We start from the raw sequence: 16,216 nt of genomic DNA, 5'->3' as shown, positions 1-16,216 counted from the left end.
ACTCGCTGCAAGTCCTCATGCTTCAGGTGTCACCTGTGCTTGCTTGGGTCAGCTCTCTTTTTGATGGGATGTGTTAGAATATTCTCCTTGTATAACTGGTGGAGGAGAGTCAGGCGTGTTCTACTGATGCTGAAAGACAAATTACAGATGCATATATTTTGGCATTATTATACAATAGATAGCCGTAATCACCGTCAGACACAACTGGCTAACTTGATGGGCCATGTATCATCTGGCAGGTTGGAGTCTTTTGTTGAGATACTAGCTAAACAATGAACCAGAATCCTAATCCATAGAGTACTAGCAATACAAACTGGTTGTCATAGCTAGCTAAAATGATCCAAATAGGTTCAATGTTAGCTAGTTAGCTAGATAACATTAGGCTATAACTAGCAATGCGAAATGGCATTCTGAGATAACATTACTACACACAGATCATAAATGTAATGTTAGCTAGTGAGCCAGCCATCTAATGTCAGCTAGCTAGCTAGCTAACAGTAAGCTTTCACTTGCAATGAAAACAACTTTCTGACAAAATTAGAAATGTATAATATCTGAAACTGTAGCGAGACTCTTACCCATATACATGGATGACGGCAGACTGCATCCCCGGCAGACTGCAACCCCTTTCATTAAATAAGACGTCCTATGTCGTTTCTGTTTTGTTTGTACAGCTTGCTTGGCCGGTTGTTATGTCAAGTCACTCTGGGTCACACTGACTATGTGCAATGCTGTACAAATCATCTTAAGCTTTAACCCCCACTCAAACTCTGACCATTTTACTCACCCTAGCAGAGCTGGTTAGGCTGTTTTCATGTTATCCAGAGCATTGGTGATTGTAACTGGGCTCTTGGCAACAATTTATTTACGCTTTTTTGCCAATGTTTACTGACACCGGGCATATTCATCTGGTGTTGGCATTTGTAAATTCATCAATTATTCTGCGCTCTGGCACACTCAGACGAGAGTGCTCTGAAACAGTTGTTATTTTTCTTTGGCTTAACCAACTAGGCTTGTTATTTAACAATTGTATTCGTATTTACAGATGGCATACAAGTTTGTTATTAACTTCTTTGGGATAGGGGCGTATTTTGACGTCCAGATGAAAAGTGTGCCCAAAGAATACTGCCTGCTACTCAAGCCCAGAATGGATAGAAAACACTCTAAAGTTTCTAAAACTGTTAAAATAATGTTTGTGAGTATAACAGAACTGAAATGACAGGCAAACCCCGAGGACAAACCATCCCAAAAAAATAAAAAATCATCCTACCACTGATTTCAGTGGCTGGCACTTTTATAATAGGGCGAAATCATGGCCGATTGCAGTTCATAGGGCTTCCACTAGATGTCAACAGTCTTTAGAAAGAGTTTCAGGCTGGTTTTTGGAAAAATGAGCTAGACATTGTAGTTTTTCTAGGTGGCTCCCATTTTGGCTTTAGTGTTTCGAAGCGCGTCAATGAGAGCCCGTTCTTTGGTATTTTTCTCCGGTAAAGACAACGATTCTCCGTCTTAAATTGTATTGTTTATTTGCGTATTAGGGTACCTATTGTTTGATTATAAACATTGATTGACTTGTTTGGATAAGTTTATTGGTAACGTTTGGGATTCATTTTGTATGCATTTTGAAGGAGGGAAACCGAATGTACTATTGACTGAAGCGCGCCAGCTAAACTGAGTTTTTATGGATATAAAGAAGGACATTATCGAACAAAAGGACAGTTTGTGATGTATCTGGGACCTTTTGGAGTGCCAACAGAAGAAGATCTTCAAAGCTAAGGCATATATATTTCTGACTTTCGTGTCGCAACTCCCTGGTTGAAAATGATTAGTTATGCATTTGTGTGCTGGGCGCTGTCCTCAGATAATCGTATGGTTTGCTTTCCTTTTTGAAATCTGACATGGCGACTGGATTAACAACAAGTTAAGCTTTATTTTGATGTATTGCACTTGTGATTTCATGAAAGTTTCATATTTATAGTAATTTAATTTGAATTTGGCGGGTTTTTTTTCCATTTCACTTCACTTTATTTTGTGCATGTCCATTACATGAAATCCAAATAAAGATCAATTTAAATTACAGGTTGTAATGCAACAAAATATGAAAAATGCCAAGGGGGTGAATACTTTCGCAAGGCACTGTATTTATTTTTCTACTTCTCAAGATAATCAAGACAGATTGCTGAACTACATAACGTTTGTTCTGGTTGTTATCATTACTGTCCTCTAAGCACATTTTTTTTACACATTTCCTGTTAGTCTTGTGGAGGAGAGGTCTGTATAAATCTAAGTAGGGGAGAACCGGGACAAAATAAACACTTTTAATTGTTTTTCTTAATTACTAAGACATCGATCGACCTAGTGACACCATATATTTTATGACAAACAACTTATATATGTCCTCTCCTATTAGCAAATGTAGTTTCATTTCTAGGGTAAATGCGTTTGAATTTAAATACCCCAAGAACAGAACAACCGCAACGTTACTTTTGTACCTGCTGGTGGAGTGGGAGTAACACAGCCATGGGATGGAAGTAACAGCTGGCATTATCTACATTTTTCGATTTGTACTTTCAGCAAATGTACTATCAGCCATAATTTCATGCTTGTGTCGATTTGATTAGTTAATGCTACAGGTTCTAAATTTATGAAAATGAACCATGCGTCAGCATCGCAATATCGCACAACCACAATATTTTGCCTTACAATATTAATCAGACAACAATGGATGATGTAATAACTATACTAACAATCATTTTCTCATCTCACTTTAATGGGAATGTACTATTCATGCTTAGCCCTACCAATCAGTTACATTCCAGCGGCCCTTTAAATGCATGCTCCTTGTGTCTTGATAGAATAAATGTTTTTATTTTCTTCACAAACGGGAAACTCATCATGGTTATTACATTTCCATGGCTTGACACAAGGTAATCCGATACATATTTTTAACCACTAACCTGTCGATAAAAACTCATAACTCGGCGAAACATGATTGGACTGGACTGTTTTTTTTTGCAGGGAGTTCGTCCTTCGCATTAGGAACGTGGTGACAACACAGAAGTGAGAATGTTGTCGTTATCTGAGAAAATGAGCGTGTTACTTTTGCCCTGTGTTACTTTTGTCACAGCTCTCCCTTAGCGTGCTTAAGTAGTGTGCCAACATTTAACTTTGTAATACTTTATACCAAATATATGATATATGAATGCCAAATATTAATGTAATGAATTAATATTATTTCATCTATGAATACCAAACAATAATATACTAAATATATATGTTATGTTTTTGAATTAGGGGTGACCACTTCACCCACAGTCCAAGTGAGTAATTTGGCATTATACAAATATATATATATATATATATATATATATATACAGTGGGGCAAAAAAGTATTTAGTCAGCCACCAATTGTGCAAGTTCTCCCACTTAAAAAGATGAGAGAGGCCTGTAATTTTCATCATAGGTACACTTCAACTATGACAGACAAAATGCGGGAAAAAAATCAAGAAAATCACATTGTAGGATTTTTCATGAATTTATTCGCAAATTATGGTGGAAAATAAGTATTTTGTCACCTCCAAACAAGCAAGAGGCTCCTCTGTCCTCCACTCGTTACCTGTATTAATGGCACCTGTTTGAACTTGTTATCAGTATAAAAGACACCTGTCCACAACCTCAAACAGTCACACTCCAAACTCCACTATGGCCAAGACCAAAGAGCTGTCAAAGGACACCAGAATCAAAATTGTAGACCTGTACCAGGCTGGGAAGACTGAATCTGCAATAGGTAAGCAGCTTGGTTTGAGGAAATCAACTGTGGGAGCAATTATTAGGAAATGGAAGACATACAAGACCACTGATAATCTCCCTCGATCTGGAGCTCCACGCAAGATCTCACCCCGTGGGGTCAAAATGATCACAAAAACGGTGAGCAAAAATCCCAGAACCACACGGGGGGACCTAGTGAATGACCTGCAGAGAGCTGGGACCAAAGTAACAAAGCCTACCATCAGTAACACACTACGCCGCCAGGGACTCAAATCCTGCAGTGCCAGATGTGTCCCCCTGCTTAAGCCAGTACATGTCCAAGCCCGTCTGAAGTTTGCTAGAGAGCATTTGGAAGATCCAGAAGAAGATTGGGAGAATGTCATATGGTCAGATGAAACCAAAATATAACTTTTTGGTAAAAACTCAACTCGTTGTGTTTGGGGGACAAAGAATGCTGAGTTGCATACAAAGAACACCATACCTACTGTGAAGCATGGGGGTGGAAACATCATGCTTTTGGGGCTGTTTTTCTGGAAAGGGACCAGGATGACTGATCCATGTAAAGGAAAGAATGAATGGGGCCATGTATTGTGAGATTTTGAGTGAAAACCTCCTTCCATTAGCAAGGGCATTGAAGATGAAACGTGGCTGGGTCTTTCAGCATGACAATGATCCCAAAAACCCCGTCCGGGCAACGAAGGAGTGGCTTCGTAAGAAGCATTTCAAGGTCCTGGAGTGGCCTAGCCAGTCTCCAGATCTCAACCCCATAGAAAATCTTTGGAGGGAGTTGAACGTCCGTGTTGCCCAGCAACAGCCCCAAAACATCACTGCTCTAGAGGAGATATGCATGGAGGAATGGGCCAAAATACCAGCAACAGTGTGTGAAAACCTTGTGAAGACTTGTGAAAACGTTTGACCTCTGTCATTGCCAACAAAGGGTATATAACAAAGTATTGAGATAAACTTTTGTTATTGACCAAATACTTATTTTCCACCATAATTTGCAAATGAATTCATAAAAAATCAAACAATGTGATTTTCTGGATTTTTTTTCCTCATTTTGTCTGTCATAGTTGAAGTGTACCTATGATGAAAATTACAGGCCTCTCTCATATTTTTAAGTGGGAGAACTTATATATATATATATATACTGCTTCACATTCTCAATGGAGTGGAGACTTCACCCCTCGGTGGTTGCCCAGATATGGGATCGGTTCAACAAAGGCTGACGTAGATCTTTACACATTATGAGAAAAAAGGGCATTGTCTCCTGTTCTCCTCAATGAGGGGAATCTCCTCAGTGAGCTTGTCTAGGAGTGGGGTCAAGAAGGGGTTTTACTTGAGATGGGAGTATCTCGAGTTGACAATTGAATGGCATTGGATGAGTTGGTGTTTTTGTGCTATGAAGTACCAGAAACAAGATTAGAACCTTGTTGTAGGGACCAAACTGAACGATAATTTATAGCGAATGCTATCTGGCTACGGGATACTCCTTTCCATTTACAAAGTTTTCCTTTGTGAACTGTTCCTAATATCTGTGGTTTGTTATGTCGACTAGGGGGGGAGGGTGTATCTTTGCTATAAAAGATCTCAGTAGCCATTGTGTTGTCACTCTCGGCGGTTCATTAGAAATAGGGAATCATTGAAAGTCATTGCTATTGCAAAGCTATTATTAAAGATGTAGTTTAAGTATAACTCTGTTAAGTTTATCTCTCCTCATTTGGTAATACAGAAATGAACCACCACAGACTCTACAGTCGGCGAGAGTTGTAAACATATGAGTGGTGCGCATTTTAGGATTGGTGTCAGATTAAGGGAGTTTGGTTGACATTTTGATGTTCTGGTAAGAGCTTTTTGAACAGGGCTTTTCTTTTTCTACATTGAACATTTATGTGGCAGCCATCTCAGCAGGTCACGTAAGGATTGATGGCTCAACCCTGGGGTCTCATGCACCTGGTGGTGCAGTTCTTGAAAGGCGAGCATCGGTTTAGACCAGTGTCTAAGCCTACGGCACCGACCTGGGATCTGGCTTTGGTCCTGGCCACTCTGTTAATACAGAGTCATTTTGAACCATTGAAGTCTGTGGACCTGGAGGTCCTTTTCTACAAGACGGCCCTGCTCATGGCAGTTGTGGACATCTCTACGCGCTATCAGTACACCCTCCCTCTTTGGAGTTTGCGACTTGCAACTCCAAGGTGAGGTTACGTCCTAATGCAGCCTTTGCTTCGAAGGTCATGCCTATATCTTACAGCTCTCTAGCTTTCGAACTGTTCCCCTTTCATGTCCTCCATTTGTTTCTAGTGAGCAACGAAAGTTGAGTGGCCTGTGACCATTGCTTGCTCTGTGCACATATATTGACCGGCCCAGGGATTTCCCCGTTTGGACCAGGTTTTTGTCTGTTTTGCTAATCCATCTTGGGGTAAGGCACTTTCTAAACAGCATCTTTCTCCTTGGCGTATGCCAGCAAAGGGCAAGGTTTGCATAGCGGTGTGCATGCTTACTCCACTAGGGGTGTGGCAGCTTCTTTGGCATTGTTCAGGGGCATGACAATTGGTGATAGGTTCCCACATGCCTTTGTGAGGTTTTATCGCTTGGACGTAACTGCTCCCAGTCTGGCTCATAGTGTTCTTATGGCTGGGTCTGGGAGAGGGTGTTAGGCAGCACGCTGGTTGCGCATTTATCCGGGTTACCACAGTTCCCTTGTGGGATTGAGCCTTTGGCTGCCTTGGTGTCCAGCAGTGCACAGATTGCACATTTATCCGGGTTACCACAGTTCCCCTGTAGGATTGAGCTTTGGTCTGCCATGGTTCGTCGATGAGGAAGCGTGTGAATGCACATTATCAAGTCACAGCAGGTGCTCTGTTTTTTTGGACTAGCAGTTCCTAGTGTGATTTCAGGCATTCCAGACTCCTCAGGTACATGTGTGAGACTTTTTGGAACCGTTCAGGTCTATGGACTTCGTCATAGTTGAAGTTAGACACCATTTTATCAGGGTTACCACAGTTCTGTGTGGGTTTGAGCATTTAGCTACCGTGGTTCATCGACTCTGGTCAATGCTATGCAGAGCGAGTATGCTAGTATGCGCTGCCAAGTTACAGCAGTTGTTCTGTTGTTGTGGTCTTCCGGTTCCTTGTATGAGTTCTGACATTTCAGGCTTGTAAGGTAAGTATTGTGCTATGTGTGGGAAGTTTCTTGGAACGGTGGTGTCTATGGACTTGGGCTGCAGCATGTCAGTACGCATAGTCAAGTTGCAGCAGGTTTCTGGTTCCCTATATGGGGCTCTGACAGCTCAGGCTTCTTGCGGGTCTGATAGTTCAGGCTTCTCGGGTAAGTATTAGGGGAAAAGGTACCTTCTGTAAGTCCCCTTTTGGAGCTGGTGGAACCTCTGTGTGCTTGGGCTGCACCAAGTTTGGTGCCCTCTGAGTTGGCTTGGGGCATGAATGTGTGTCCTTATAGTATGTTATATTGAGTGACCTGAAGGAGAGAATGAGGTATAATGTATTTTGACCCTGAACCCTGACCATTTCAGAGATGCAAGGCAGTCAGATATAGGGATGCATTACTTTGCTGCACAGGATTGTGAAATTGTGACCTTCAGGAATGGTGTGTTTTTGATTTATGATAGTAAGTAACACAGAAGTTTAATAATACATAACTGTCTGGCTTTTGTATGTGGAAATTATACCTTTCATATGGATTCATATGGAGCCTTGGTTTTATTACAAAAAAAGGTGCAGATTCCAGGATCCAGCATCTCATTTGGCATCTTGCGTCTGAGTCAGTCCAGCCAGGAGAGTCAAGGTAATTCACTTATTTCACCAATTTACCATTTACAGAGTTTTATAGCAGGCATATTTGTAACCTGTATTGTAAGATAAAATGTAATATTACCTGATATTCCTCCAATAAAACATTTATTGAAAATGAGCAGATTCAAATAATAAAACCCTTTGATTTCAGAGTATCATTTTCCCCTGACTCTTACCGCTCTTGTCTGGCCACATCAAACATTGTCATTGTGATTCTACTGTCATTCTACTGTCATGGGGAATATGCAAGGAAAGGAACAAAGGACTTAGAGGTATAGAAAGACTCATCATTTGCATCTAATGTGCATATTAATAGCTTCTAATTGACTTACTGTTATGTATGTTTCACAGTAATGTTCGATGTGTCCATGTAAGAGGAAAATATACTGCTTCAGTAAGATTGCTTGTATACTGTACTTAATGTCATTTTTTTACTACCTATTTTTTTATCTGAACTGATAGATTACCAACTGCACCAGTCCATCAGGTAACCTTTAGCATATAATCTCCCCCCATAGAAATTATTAGACTACTAATATTAGTAGATACATTATTATATTTTAGCGATCAGAGACCTGATCTCTAAATAAAAGTCTACATAAAATGCAAGAAAATGGGATAATATCATTTTCTCCTCACACGAAGCACCAAAATAAGTACAAGTATTATTAACTACACCGTTTGTTTTGGTCAGCAACCTTACCAATTCCTTCATTTGAAACATATATATATATATATATATTTCTCCTTCTCAAGAGAATCAAACCTGATTGCTGAACTACATAACATTTGTTTTGGTTGTTATCATCATCATCATCATCTTGATTGCAACTAACATATTCACAAGCAGAATTACAACCCAGATTACAAGAGGCCGGATAGACAGAGCTGAGCGTCCTGTTGGGCTGACACTACCATGTTTATCTTCTATTATCAAATGTAATGCAGCGAATACCTTTAAGGTATAGGTGGACTAAAAGCCAAGGCTCCTGCTAACTGCATGAGTTCTTCAGTTCAGTGATCTACTTGGTGCAGTCAGAGGAGCACCACCTATTGGTTAACAACCACCAATTCTAGCCAATAGTTATCTACCCCAGGGGGTGGATAGAATGCCCAAAATAATGATTAGACGCAACCTTAATTGGTGTCATCACTGTGAATTTTTTTTATGTTTACTGTAACCCAGAACATTTGTTTAAGTGTTATAATTGACAATATACACTATGTTTAACAAACTTAAAATGGTAAATTCTGGGAACTTCTATAATGATAAACTACAGCCTACAGACTAATATCTTATCATTCTCTCTCTCAAACCAAATGTAAGAGTGGAAAATCAGTGGTTGGTGGTAAGAAAAAATTGATCTTTTGTCATTTTATGCAGCTATAGTTCTCACACCATGTCCCGCCCCTAATCACAAATTACCCTCATCTAAAGACATAGTTCTTCCTTCATGGACTGGCAGTGTGTATCTAAACACAGAATGGTACACATATATTTATCAGCTCTTGTCATCTACGGCTTGTGTAAGTTATCTAAGCCATTATGATTTTGTGATTCATAGTTGAGACTAGGTTTAGGTATAGTAGTGCATGAGTGAATAGAAAGTTCTATGTTTGGAATTGTTTCTAAACCTTTGTCTTCTCTCTTTCAGGTCTGACCCCTGTTGTGTCTGCCTCTCCTCCTCCCTCAGTGGTAGCGCAACCTGGAGATAATGTCACTTTTCACTGCACGGATGTCACTGGTGCTCCAGGACACGTTGGCTGGTTCAAGCAAGACAACGGCTCAGAGCCTCTATGCATCGCGTCTATGTACAGCTCTGAGCCAACTGTCCAACATCACAATGGTTTTCAGCCCAGCCATATGGAAATGTTCATCAGCCATAGAATAATCTTCCTCAAAATCAGAGAGGTGGATGTAGCTGATTCTGGTGTTTACTGCTGTGGGATGTTTGATAAATACATCATCTTCACCAATGCGACTGTTCTGAAGGTCCAAGGTAATCTTTTCAACAACTTGTCTGCTGTGACTCCAACTGCACTAACATGTATCTGATGTATCAGAGATATTATTGAGAAGATGTTGGAGATGTAACTCTATCGTACTACAGTGGAAATAACTGCAGGAATGTTTAACTCTCCTAATCGTCCAAAAGGTCACAACATTTCAGAAAAGGACCTTACAGAGAACTGTGAAGAAGGTATGTTTATTCTGTTATGTTAAGTGAGAATCTTTCATAAATTAATTAATATTATCTACCATTAAAGTACAGCAGAATATAAATAAAGTGCAACGGCATCTTAAAGCAATCCAGACTGAGAATCTTCCATTGGTAGCAAACAGGGTAATGTTTTAAATAGTTCTGATTCTGATTGAAATCGATTTTGTAGGAATATACCTCATTCCATTGGTTGTGATCCTAGGTGTTGTAACTGCGACACTACCTGTAGTCTTCCTCATCCTGGTCCTCAAGATCAGACGAGACACAAAAAGACACAACACAGGTAGAAGCCCATTTCATGATAATATGGGGCCTGTGAACTAGAATGAAATGATCTGTTCACCTCTTCTCTCATCCCATCTCTCTTTCATATCCTATTCAGGAACTGATTCTCAACGACAACCACAATTTGATCAGGTAAACACTGTATGATTAAATACTGTATGTTCAGCCAAATTTTTTGAAATACAATTCAGAAATACTATTCAGAAACACTGTAAATTATAATTGTATGTGATGATATTTATAAATCTACAGATACAAGATCCAGATACATTGAATTATGCCACCCTGAATTTCACCTCCAAGAAGAAGAAGATGGAGAGGAGAAGAGAGAAGGAGCTGGACCCCCATGTAGTGTATGCTGCTACAAGATGATAAAGTGGAGGAGGATGAAAGAGGAGGACAATTGGTTGGCCATATCTTTGAATATAAGTTCAAATCTTGCTATATTGTATTTGTATAGTTAAATTAAATGTATTGAAATCTAAATGAATCTCTGAAGTGTATGATTAAGCTATAATGCCTGAGGGGGTGTGTGATATGGCCAATATACCCCAGCTCAGGGCTGTTCTTAGCACGACGCAACGCGGAGTGCTTGGATACAGCCCTTAGCTGTGGTAAATTGGCCATATACCACAATCCCCAGAGGTGTCTTTTTGCTGTTATAAACTGGTTAACAATGTAATTAGAGCAGTAAAAATGAATGTTTTGTCATACCCGTGGTGTACTGTCTGATATGCCACGGCTGTCAGCCAATCAGCATCCAGGGCGCGAACCACCCAGTTTCTAATTGTGAATTGTACCTCAGGGCGACTGTAGCCCTCTCCAACTCAGTTAGGTCAGTGGTATAGAGTGTGGTTAGAGAGGAGGAGTTAGAAGTAAAAACACAACTGTTTAAGAGCCACAGAGTAGTTGCCTTTTTGGTCTCTCTTAACTTCGATCTCTGTTGTGTGTGTTAGTGATTTGGTTATTTTTTTAGGGTGACCCTGAGGGTCAAAGTACCCAGCAGTAGACAACTGTATTATACTGATCACTTCTAAAGACAAATAAAGAGTTAAACCAAAATAGCCTTTGTCATGATGTTATTCGTCAATTAGTATTTCCTCCCTTGGCTTTGCACTGATCACAGCCCCCTATTTCGAGAAGCACCTTTTAAGGAGAATATGGTTGGGGTCTGAGTTAGAGGAGGGGCAAGGGAGGAACACATCACTTCCTGTAGTTTGAGTGAGAGGAAGAAGTAGTTCAGTGTAGAGTGAAACCTGCTGAGGTGAACATCACTGGGCCTCTCATAGACTGAGCGATGAGATGCCTATTATGTCTCTTTCTCTGTCGCTCTCTCTCTCTCTCTATCTGAGTATGTTTTGCCAGATTTACTGTCCACCTGCCAACCGAGTGTTGTTGGTGAAGCATCTAATCTTTGAATCTTTTTAAAAAATGGGCAAAATATTTAGGTGTGTGTCACAGGTGTGACTGATTGCCTCACTAAATATCCCTTTTAACCCCTGTTTCTGTTTGTTTGAGGTACGGCCGCCCACAGGAATTGAGGCAGTCCAGGGGCATGGTGGATCCCTTTGTTGGCTGAGAGCGCATGTGTTTGTTGAGATCATACAGAGGACTTTCAGTTGAAGCAATGGTACTAAAGAGAGAATATGTTTTCAGGGCTTCACCACTTCCTGTGTCATTTTCTATTTGTTTTGTTTTTTCAATTTTGTGTTTTGTTTGTGATTTGGACATTTAGAAAACAACGATGAAAGGGAACGTGTGACCACCGCTATTCCCTATTAAAAAGTGTTGTTTGTTGAAACTGTTGTCCGCCTCTACTTTACTCTGCCTGCTCAACACAGATCCAAACGAACCAGTGTCCGGGTTCCCAAAGGCATCTTAAGGCAAAGTTAATAGTTAGAACCATAGGATCCTGTGTTTCTAATAATGCATTTAGCCTTAAGATGCTTTAGGGAAACCGGACCCTGGTCACTTTTCCACCAAGTGTAAATGTGTGGGTGGTTTGAGAGGCATTTGACAATAACGGTGATGTGAGACAGAGACACTGATCAGCTGTAACTTGTAACTTTCCACTGCATTAGGCCTAATGCATCATTCTCTTTCTCTGCTTAAGACGAGCACCCAGCACTACACTTCTCTTCATCTGTTCATCTGGACGATAAATACCAGACCAATGCCCCTCAGTTAGATGTGAAAAGTATGTGAAGAATATAAACAAGCTAAAATGATTTCTCATACCCTAAGCATTCAACAAGACTACAACATACAGATTCTCTCTCACTTTTCGTGAAATAAAAAACTATTTTCCTTCATGATAACCTCTGGCACCTCTGACCAATGCGCTCAATACATACTCAGTCACAGGCTGTTGAATAAGATGCTGGGTCCTGGAATCTGCACCTTTTCCAGAGCAATAAAATGTTAATTCAAGACCTCAATCTCAATCTAGTTCAGGTACTATACTGTAAAATACAGTAGATACAAAGTGTATTGTCAGAAAGAATATGTTTAAATTTTAAATACATAGGCATGATCCTCCCTTTCGTTTGAATAGTACGTTTGCATTAATACAGCTGGCTCTACTGCTGCAAATAACTGAGAGTTGGCCAGGCAGAGTTATGTCATTACCCTCCTCTGTAGATAGAGCCCCATGATGTGTATACTGGTCGTGTATACTGGTCTGTCAGATGAGAGTGAGAGTCAAGGGGTTGGCGGTCTTACATGAATGGAGTGATGATCCACAGGCCTGATTGGGGTCCTCTATAAGTGTCAGTTAACGCCCATATCCTGCAGTTTGTTCTTCGTGGTCTAATTGACAATATAAAAGTTTACAGTGCCTCAACCACAGCGTGAGGTGACAGGAACGTGAAGGCTGGAGCCAGTGATGGCCTGATATTATTGGTTAGTAGCCATGACACCCAGACTTATCTGACTGAAGGCTCTGATCATGAGCCAAAAGCCCTGTTTCTGAAAAAATCAGTCTACTTTTGTAGCTGTAGCTACAGCCAGGCAAGGGTTAGGGTTAAGGTTAGGCTAGGTCTTTGGTTGGGGCTGGGGTTAGGGGTTATGGAATCGCTTTAGGGTAAGTGGATAGCTAGTTGAACATCTATAAACCATCTGTAGGGGACTATCTAAATAATGCATAACCAGCACTAACTCTGATAGGCTGTAGCCTTGTGGTCTCCTATGAACTCAACCGAACCCAAACGCTTCCTCAAACATGTTAAACCTTGTGGTGTGTTTAGCTGTAGGTCACTTACTTTGATGTGCACATATATTTAAACACTTATCTTTTGATATTCCACATAAAATGCCTTTAAATGTGTCAGTTCAGCTTTCTGTAAATTTACATTGCTGTCCAATAACAAGAACCACGCCCCCTACCAATGAAATCCCTCACTGTGATCTCAGAGTGAATGAAGAGGTGTTCTCTGATTCACAACCAGACAGATCAGAATAGATCTACACACAGAATGGCCAGTATAGGCCTACTATTTATGTATTTTATCTTGTACTTTTATAGCCTACTGGACTCATAGAGTCGGCAGGTAGCCTAGTGGTTAGAGCATTGGACTTGTAACCGAAAGGTTGTCATTCTGCCCCTGAACAAGGCAATTAACCCACTGTTCCTAGGCCATCATTGAAAATAAGAATTTGTTCTTAACTGACTTGCCTAGTTAAATAGAGGTATTTTTTTTATAAACAGGGATCTTGTTGTCGCGAGTGACTCTTTGAACTTACAATGGCTAGCCCCAAGTCATTATATTTTTTTCTTGTGCTTTATGCTATTTGCCTCATGCTTTGTTGACTAACTTGCTTGTTTATCCAACCGTGGGACAGACTATGTTTGTTCCCACACTCGGGACTCTGACTCTTTATTGGTTACAAGGACTCTTGGCCTTCCATCCTTTTCTAACCACCTCTCACTGGCTTTGTATTCATGTTTCCTGATTAAATTTCTGTACCATATGATCTTGTTGCCATGTGATGCACATTCAAATTTCACATCCCTTCTAACGCGACTATCCCCGATGCTCCTCCCTCTTTTTCCTGTGCCCCGCTACAAGGTTTCTCCCTGCAGGCAGTCACTGAGTCTGAGGTGCTAAAGGAGCTCCTTAAACTTGACATGAAAAAAACATCTGGGTCAGGTTTAGATCCTTTCTCGGTTTCATGGCAGCCACGGTTCGTCCTTTATTTAAAGGGGGAGATCGAGATGATTCTAACTGTTATAGGCCAATTTCTATTTTGCCCTGTTTATCAAAAGTGTTGGAAAATCTTGTTAATAATCAACTAACTGGCTTTCTTGATGCCTATAGTATTCTCTCTGGTATGCAATCTGGTTTCCACTCTGGTTATGGACTGCAACCTTAAAAACCTCTTAGGGATAGGGTGCACTATTTTCACGTCCGGATGAAAAGCGTGCCCAAAGTAAACGGCCTGCTACTCAGACCCAGAAGCTAGGATATGCATATTATTAGTAGATTTGGATAGAACAAACTCTGAAGTTTCTAAAACTGTTTGAATAATGTCTGTCAGTATAACATAACTGATTTGGCAGGCGACACCCGAGCACAATCCATCCAGGGAAAACATTTTTTGAGGTCAATGTGTTTTCCATTAGGTTTCTATGGGAAGCCCTTTTTAATAGGAATCTGGTTGCAGTTCCTATTGCTTTAGAAATTGGTTGATGTTTTTCTTTTGAGAAATGAAGAAGTTGTCCTGTTCTTTCCATGTGTCACTCAGATGGACTCTTTTGGTGCGCGCGACCTGGAATGCGCTTCGCGTTGTTTTTATCCGGTATTGAAAACAGTTTATCCCCTCTTAAAGTTTATCGATTATTTACGTTTAGGGTACCTAAGGTTGGATTATGAACGCTGTTTGAAATGTTTGGACCAAGTTTACAGGTAACTTATTAGATACTTTGTAGGCATGTTGGGCGAGTTGAAACCAGTGTATTTCTGAATTAAACGCGCCAAAAAAATTGACATTTTGGGGATATAAAGAAGGACATTATCGAACAAAAGGACCATTTGTGATGTTTCTGGGACATTTTGGAGTGCCAACAGAAGAAGATCTTCAAATGTAAGGCATTTATTATATCGTTATTTCTGACTTTTGTGTCTCCACCTTCCTGGTTGAAAAGGATTTTCATGTGTTTGTGCTATCCTCAGATAATCACATGGTCTGCTTTCGCCGTAAAGCCTTTTTGAAATCTGACACTGCGGCTGGATTAACAAGAATTTAAGCTATGTTTTGTTGTATTACACTTATATTTTAGTGAATCTTGAATATGGATTTTTCTGTAGTTTGAATTTGGTGCTCTGCAATTTCACTTGGCGCGGGAAGGGATCACGAACAGGTTTCAAAGGTCCCCAATTTTATTACCATTTCCCTTGATTCTAAGCAATGATGTGCAACTATTTTTATTGACTTTTTATTGACTCTGAGGGTTTAGAAATAGTAGTCACCTCATACAAGTACTTGGGAGTATGGCTAGATGGTACACTGTCCTTCTCTCAGCACATATCAAAGCTGCAGGCTAAGGTTGAATCTAGGCTTGGTTTCCTCTACCAGATGCCAAACTAACCGTGATTCAGATGACCATCCTACCCATACTAGATTATGGAGATGTAGTTTATAGATCGTCAGGTGAGGGTGCTCTCGAGCGGCTAGATGTTCTTTACCATTCGGCCATCAGATTTTCCACTAATGCTCCTTATAGGAGACATCACTGCACTCTATACTCCTCTGTAAGCTGGTCATCTCTGTATACCCGTCACAAGACCCACTGCTTATTTATAAAACTCTCTTAAGCCTTACTCCCTCCAATCTGAGATACCTACTGCAGCCCTGATCCTCCACATACAACACCCATTCTACCAATCACATTCTGTTAAAGGTCCCCAAACCACACACATCCCTGGGTCGCTCCTCTTTTCAGTTCACTGCAGATAGCGACTGGAACGAGTTGCAAAAAACACTCAAACTGGTCAGTTTTATCTCCAGCTCTTCATTCAAAGACTCAATCGTGAACTTTACTGACAGTTGTGGCTGATTTGTGTGATGTATTGTTAGCTCTGCCTTCTTGCCTTGGTGCTGTTGTCCGTGCACAATAATGTTTGTACCATGCTT

The sequence above is a fragment of the Oncorhynchus nerka genome, linkage group LG8 (genome assembly GCF_034236695.1).
Source record: "Oncorhynchus nerka isolate Pitt River linkage group LG8, Oner_Uvic_2.0, whole genome shotgun sequence".
NCBI classification, from domain to species: Eukaryota; Metazoa; Chordata; class Actinopteri; order Salmoniformes; family Salmonidae; genus Oncorhynchus; species Oncorhynchus nerka.
The sequence above is the reverse complement of the archived record's forward strand: the minus strand, read 5'-3'. Positions refer to the sequence as shown.